This window comes from Delphinapterus leucas, chromosome 17 (genome assembly GCF_059928025.1).
Source record: "Delphinapterus leucas isolate spDelLeu-1000000601 "Yukka" chromosome 17, BTC_Dleu_Yukka2, whole genome shotgun sequence".
Taxonomy (NCBI): domain Eukaryota; kingdom Metazoa; phylum Chordata; class Mammalia; order Artiodactyla; family Monodontidae; genus Delphinapterus; species Delphinapterus leucas.
Window position 1 is genome coordinate 36,679,583 of NC_143145.1, and position 7,400 is coordinate 36,686,982.

The following is a 7,400-nucleotide window of genomic DNA, read 5'->3' on the forward strand; positions in this document are numbered from 1 at the left end:
TAATTCCACCACACAGAGATGACCACTGTTAATGCTTTGATCTATATCCCCTTAGACGTCTTTTCTATGCATATCTGTATGTATATATTTAAGAAATGAACCTTACCATGCAAAGGTATTTTATAGCCTATTCCCACTCCATAAATGCATAACTCTTTCCATGGCAATATAGTTGCATGTCATCATTTTTAATAGGTACATAGTATTGTATACTGCTTATAAATAAACCATAAGTCACTTTTTTGAGGGCCATGTAGGTGGTTTCTAATTTTTTGCAATTATGAACAATGTTGTGATAAACATCCTTGTGTGTTGGGGGGTCTTTGGTTTGCTTGTCCAGTTCTTCCCCCAGGACAATGGTTCTCAAAGTGTGTTCCATGGAGCCTGTGGAAATGTGTGAGGTGCTCCTGCAGGGGTGAGGTGAAGGCTGCAGGGCTTCAGCCCTTAATCTTCCTTCAACAATCATAGGTTCACGTCTCTCTGCTCCATTTGGGGAGAAGAAAGTGTTCCATCACTAAATGCAGCTGGAAATCCAGTGCTTTAGGACAGAGTCAGGGAAAATTAAAATTGTTATGTCAGAGAGTATGCATGTTTAAAGATCTGATACATACTGCCAAATGACTCCTGAAAGGGTATACTAATTTTCATTCCTACCAAAAGCATATGTGTGCCTGTGTTTCCCACACCAACACTTTGCCTTTATAGAGCTCTAAAGGCAAAATCATTTTTTAAATTTCTATTTCTTTGATTAGTCATTATATTGCTTTCTTATTGCTGCTGTAATAAATTACCACAAACTTGGTAGCTTAAAAGAACATAAATTTATTATGTTGAAACAGAAGAATCTATTTCTTTCTTCTAGAAGCCTCCTGCATTCCTTGGCTTGTGGCGCCTTCCTCCATCATTAGTCTAACTTCTGCTTCTCTCCTCACATCTCCTTCTCTGATTTTGACCCTCCTGCCTCCCTCTTTCACTTATAAGGACCCTTGTGATTACTTTGGGACCACCCAGATAACCCAGAATACTATCACATCTCAAAATCCCTAATCACTTCTGCAAAACCTCTTTTGCTGTCACAGGTTCTGGGGATTAGGACATGACATCTCTGGTGGGTCATTTTTCTACCTGTCACAGTAATGATATAGAGCATGTTTTATTTATTGACAATCTGTAGTTCTTTGATAAATTATCCTTCTGTGACCTTTGCTCATTTTGCTATTAAGATATTTGTATTTTTCTAGTGGATTTGTAACACAAAAATTATATATTTTGGAATTATAGACGTGTTGCTTATTACGTATGTTGCAAACCTTTTTCTTCACATTTCTGGTTTTTAAACTTTCTTTAGGCCGTGTGTTAGTCCGCTTGAGTTGCCATAACAAAATAGAATAGTCTGGGTACCTTCAACAACAGAAATTTATTTTCTCACAGTTCTGGAGGTTAGAGCTCCAAGATCAAGGTGTCAGCATGGTCAATTTCTGGAGAGAGCTTTCTTCCAAGCTCACCGATGGCTACGTTCTTGCTGTGTCCTCACAGGGCACGGAGAGAACAAGCTCTCTGGTGTCTCTTCTTATAAGGTCATGAGGGCCTCACCCTCTTGACCTCATCTAACCCTAACTACCTTCCAAAGGTCCCATCTCCAAATACCATCACATTGAGGGTTAGGACTTATGGCTTTTATGGAGACACAAACATTCAGTCCGTAACAGGAAAAATTTGGATTTTCATGTGGTCTAATCTGTCAATCATATTCCTGATGCCTTTTGTCTTCAGTGATATGTTAGCTTAGCAAGGCCTCTTTCACCAGAGATACATAAACATGTACATACACTTTCTTCTTAAACTTTTATATATTTGCCTTATTTTACATTCAAATTTTAATCATTCTGGAATATAATTTGGGGTAAATTCTGACTCTGTTTTCTTGCCAGTTAAAGTACTTTGTTTACCATTTTATTCTTCAAATAACAGCTTCAAAATAGTCTCTAAGGACATAAGCTTTTAACCAGACAGGAGTCCTGGATTTGCCATTATCTGAATACTGGCCTGTTGAAACCAGTTTTCCTCCTTCCCTTTCTCTGCTAGTTATAGAAAATTACTTTTTGTCTTTCTGGAAAATCCATTCATTCAGTAAAAGACCAACAACTAAAGCCAACTTTTCTTTTTAAAGGAAACAATGAGTGTCCTTAATATTTCAGGCTTGAACAGCATTCTGTGTATAGCAATTTACCATCAACCCATATGAATGTGTACTTAGAGCTTTCACATTCCTTTGAATCCTAAAGTTATTTGGTTTTCAAAACCAATGGAAAAACACTATCCATGGAAGAAAACTATTTAGATATTTGAACTATAAAAACTTTGGGCTTTATCTGTTGGGGCCACTTAGTGTTCTGCACAAGCCAGCATGAAATGTTTGTGCCTGGGAATGAAGGGTAGGGGTAAAGCTTCAAACCGCAGAAAGGCGAGTTCTAAATCTTATGAAACAGACTCAGTAATGTATAACTACACACAATGCTGGTATATTATACATTAATAATTCTAATTCTAAAATAACATAACACAGTATATCATAGTACAATAACAGGTATAAAGTGATTTTAATGATTAAATATTCAATTGGATTAAAATTCCCATTTAATCCAATACCTTTCTTAAACTCCTGCTATGTGTCTTGGCCCTGTGTTTCCAGGCAGTAAAAAGTGCATGACAACAAAACAAACATTTGTGATGCAAATAATTTTGAGATGGAATACAGATTTGTTGAGTTAATACATAAATTTATGTGTTGTATATATGGTGTGATATTACATGATACAGTATAACTAATACGGTGAAAGTAATTTTTCTATTTCACAGTCAGACCTTGAAAATGAGTAGATTCCAATCCACAAATGTGTTGAATTTCAAAGGTCTGTTTCTAAATCAGTGGTTCAAAACTCAGAAATTATGTCACTATAAAAATAAGATTCTAAGTAGTGGTGAGAACCAGCCTAACTATAGATTTTTTGTTTGATTGAAATTATACACATTTTCTATGAGAGGTAGTTGAAATTATATACATTTGTTACAAGGGATACTTTTCAGATATGATACTAGTGATTAAAAGAGGAAAGCAATAGAACTTAATAAGACACGGTCTGTTTATCTAGAATGATAGTCCTTAAGGAAGTTGAAAGTTTAGTACAAAGAGAATGACTTTTGTGGAAATTCCAGAAAGCTTCAGAGACCTTTTCAAGGGGTTAGAGGTTGATGGCGTGGGTCTGAATTATGTCACAATTGTTCTTCTCCTTGTTTTTAATACAATGTGTTGTTCCACTGTTCGTGCTTATCAGCCATATTTACTGCTCTGTTTTAATTAATAAATGGGATGCTGAGAAGCCAGGAGAGCAGTGAGTTAATGAAGGAGAGGGCACAGCATTTGTGAGATCACCCCTCGGGGGAAGAAAGGAGATGGTAGAGAAAAGAGTCAGTGGCCTCTGTGAATTGGCCCCAAGGCCGTTGTGGGGAATCCTGCTGAAGACGCATAAACTTCCTCAAATAATAACGATGGTCTCTGCTACCCAGCTTTCCTCACCTAACTAGTGGTTCTGGTACTGAAAGTTGCCACAATTAGGACTGAGACTATTGCTCCCTCAATGGAGGGGAGATTTACATAACCTGGGGGAGAATTGGGGGCTTGGTGATAATTAAAGAAACAAAAACAACAAAGTCAGTTATTAATTCAAGAGAAAACAAAAAACCAAGTAGGGAAGGAGAAGTGATTATATAGTACACTACACGGCTCAGCTGTCAGTAAGAGTTTTACAATCATAAAAGGTAAACACTTATACCAGTTAGCAATTTGTTGCCTTTGGCCCCAGATTCAAACTCCATTTCTTGACCTGTGAAAATTGATCTGGATCCTCAGCTCCTCCTTTGCGCTGACATGGTGTTAAAAGCTTCGTCAGTAGAGGGCACTGGAGGGAAACTGCAGGAGGAAGAGGCTCCTCTTCCCAGTACCAGTGTTTTCTGTTTTCCTCCTTGCTCCTACTGTTTGGTTGCCAGCTATGGATGGGTTGGGGAAGACATTCAGTGGCATTCACCTCTATTAAGTCTCAGTGGTACCTCATAGAGAGCTTCCTAACAAATTTTTGCAGCCCTCCAATGAGTAGATTCCCACTGAATCATGCCAGCACTCCAGTGGTTGGCTTCTCAGCCCTGGCCTGACAGCCCTTCAGAGAGGCTTCTTCTGCTTGCTACTCCTGGCCATGCTTTTCTACCCACCTGCACCCTGGAGCAGTGTCTCCTGCTTGTCCAGTAACTGTTGACTAGCTCTGGCCTGGAGCAACTCAGTATACTTCTCTGCCATCTCAGCCTCAGGAAGGGATGTTTCTTCCTTGAGTAGCTTTGTTCATCTCTAGGGTATATTCCAGAGTTCTCTTTCTTCCATAGATGATCCTATATTGCAGTTAATAATTCTTATGTTAAACTTTCCCTCTACAAATCACTGTGCAGTTTCTGACTCCTGATTTGACCTTGATTAATTCAACACTAAATACTTAACTAACAAAAATTATTTACCTATTTTGGGAAGATGGGGAGTTAGAAAGGGTGTGTGTGTGTGTGTGTGTGTGTGTATGAGAGAGAGAGAGAGAGAGAGAGAGAGGAAAAGAGAGAGAGAGAGAGAAGGTAGCTAAATCCTTATCTTCCATAGTAGGAAGTTGATAAATAAAATATAAAATTGAAAAATATATAGAATACAGTATAAGATTGTTATCTGGAGATTTGAAAGGGGTTGTATTAGGAAATGAAGTGTGAGGTATCTGCCATTTTTGTAACAAACCTTTTATTTGACTCTTTATGGTCATAGATAACTTTGATAAGAAGTAAAATGATAAAAAGAAAATCACTGAGGTTGAAACAAATAAAAAGAGAAGGAAGAAGAGAAAGTAACAAAGTTTGTAGAATATCAAAAGATGTGTCATTGGGATAGTTTGTTTTTCATTAATTGCATAATACATGATCAAACTAACAGCAAAGGTAGTAGATCAATCACTTATAAACTTGGAGAAAGGTTAAAAGATAAAAGTAGTAAAATCATCAATATCCACAATAATTAGTTAAAGGAGACACATAACAAAAAGATGTAAAATATGATGCCCAAAACATTAAATGTGGGGTGTGGGAGTAAAAATGCAGGGCTGTTAAAAGGCATCCAAACTTAAGAGAGCAGCAACTTAAAATAATTACATATATATAAACTTCATGGTAACCACAAAACAAAAATCTATAAGAGATCCAAACATAAAACTAGAGATAGTTATCAACTCACAAAGGAAGAGAGCAAAAGAAAAAGAAAGAAACAAAAAAGAACTATAAAACAACCCAAGAACAATTCACAAAATGGTAATAAGTACATATCTATCGATAATTACTTTAAATGTAAATGGGCTAAATGCTCCAATCAAAAGATATATAGTGGAGAATTCTCTGGCAGTCCAGTGGTTAGGACTCCGTGCTTCCACTGCAGGGGGCATGGGTCTGATCCCCGGTTGAGGAACTAAGATCCCTCATGCTGCGTGGCACAGCCTAAAAAATTTGTTTTAATTAAAGAAAAAAGATATATAGTGGTTGAATGGATACAAAAACAAGATATATACTGCCTACACGAGACTCAATTCAGATCTAAAGACACACACAGACTGAGTGAGGGGATGGGAAAAGGTATTCCATTGCAAATGGAAATCAAAAGAAAGCCAGGGTATCAATATTTATATCAGACAAAATAGACTTTAAAATAAAGACCTACAAGAGACAAAGAAGGCTATTACATAATGATCAAGGGATCAATTCAAGAAAAAGATATAACAATTGTAAATATATTTGCACCCAACGTAGGAACACCTAAATACATAAAGCAAGTATTAATAGACATAAAGGGAGAAATTGACAGTAACACAATACTAGTAGGGGATGTTAACACCCCACTTACATCAATGGACAGATCATCCAGACAGAAAATCAGTTAGGAAACACTGGCCTTAAATGACACATTAGAACAAATGACTTAATAGATACATATAGAACACTCCATCCAAAAGCAGCAGAATACACATTCTTCTCAAGTGCACGTGGAACATTCTCCAGGATGGATCACATGCTAGGCCACAGAACAAGTCTCAGTAAATTTAAGATTGAAATCGTATCAACCATCTTTTCTGACCACAACCCTATGGGACTAGAAATCAACTATAAGAAAAGAACTGCAGAAAACAAAACACATGAGGGCTAAACAATATGCTACTAAACAACTAATGGGTCACTGAAGAAATCAAAGAGGAAATCAAAAAACACCTGTAAACAAATGATAATGAAAACATAATGATCCAAGATCTATGGGATGTGGCAAAAGCAGTTTGAAGAGGGAAATTTACAGTGATACAAGCCTACCTCAGGAAACAAGAGAAATCTCAAACAAAAAACCTAACCTTACACCTAAAGCAAATAGAGAAGAAAGATCAAAACCCAGTTAGTAGAAGGAAAGAAATCATAAAGATCATAGCAAAAATAAATGAATAGAGGCTAAAAATCTATAGAAAAGATCAATGAAACTAAGAGCTTGTTCTTTGAAAAGATTTAAAAAATTGATAAACCTTTAGCCAGACTCATCAAGAAAAACAGAGAGAGGGGGCAAATAAATAAAATCAGAAATGAAAAAGAAGTTACGACTAACACTAGAGAAATACAAAGGCTCATAAGAAACCTCTATGAACAATAATTATATGGCAATAACATGGATAACCTAGAAGAAATGGACAATTTCTTAGAAACGTACAATCTCCGAAGAAATAGAAAATATAAACAGACAAGTTACCAGTAATTAAATTGAATCAGAAACAAATAAACTCCCAACAAACAAAAGTCCAGGACCAGATGGCTTCACAGGTGAATTCTACCAAACATTTAAAGAAAAGTTAACACCTATCCTTCTCAAACTATTCCAAAAAATTGCAGAGGAAGAAATGCTTTTGAACACATTCTATAAGGTCAGCATCACCTTGTTACCAAAACTAGGCAAAATATGACCAAAAAATACAGGCCAATATCACTGATGAACATAGATTCAAAAGTCCTCAACAAAATATTGGCAAACCAAATCCAACAATACATTAAAAGGATCATACACCATGATCAAGTGGGATTTATCCCAGGGATGCAAGAATGGTTCAATATTCACAAATCAATCAATGTGATACAACACATTAACAAACTGAAGAACAAAAATCATATGATCATCTCAATAAATGCAGAAAAAGCTTTGGACAAAATTCAACATCCATTCATGATAAAAACTCTCAACAAAGTGGGTATAGAGGGACCATACCTCAGCCTTATAAAGGTCACATACAACAAGCCCA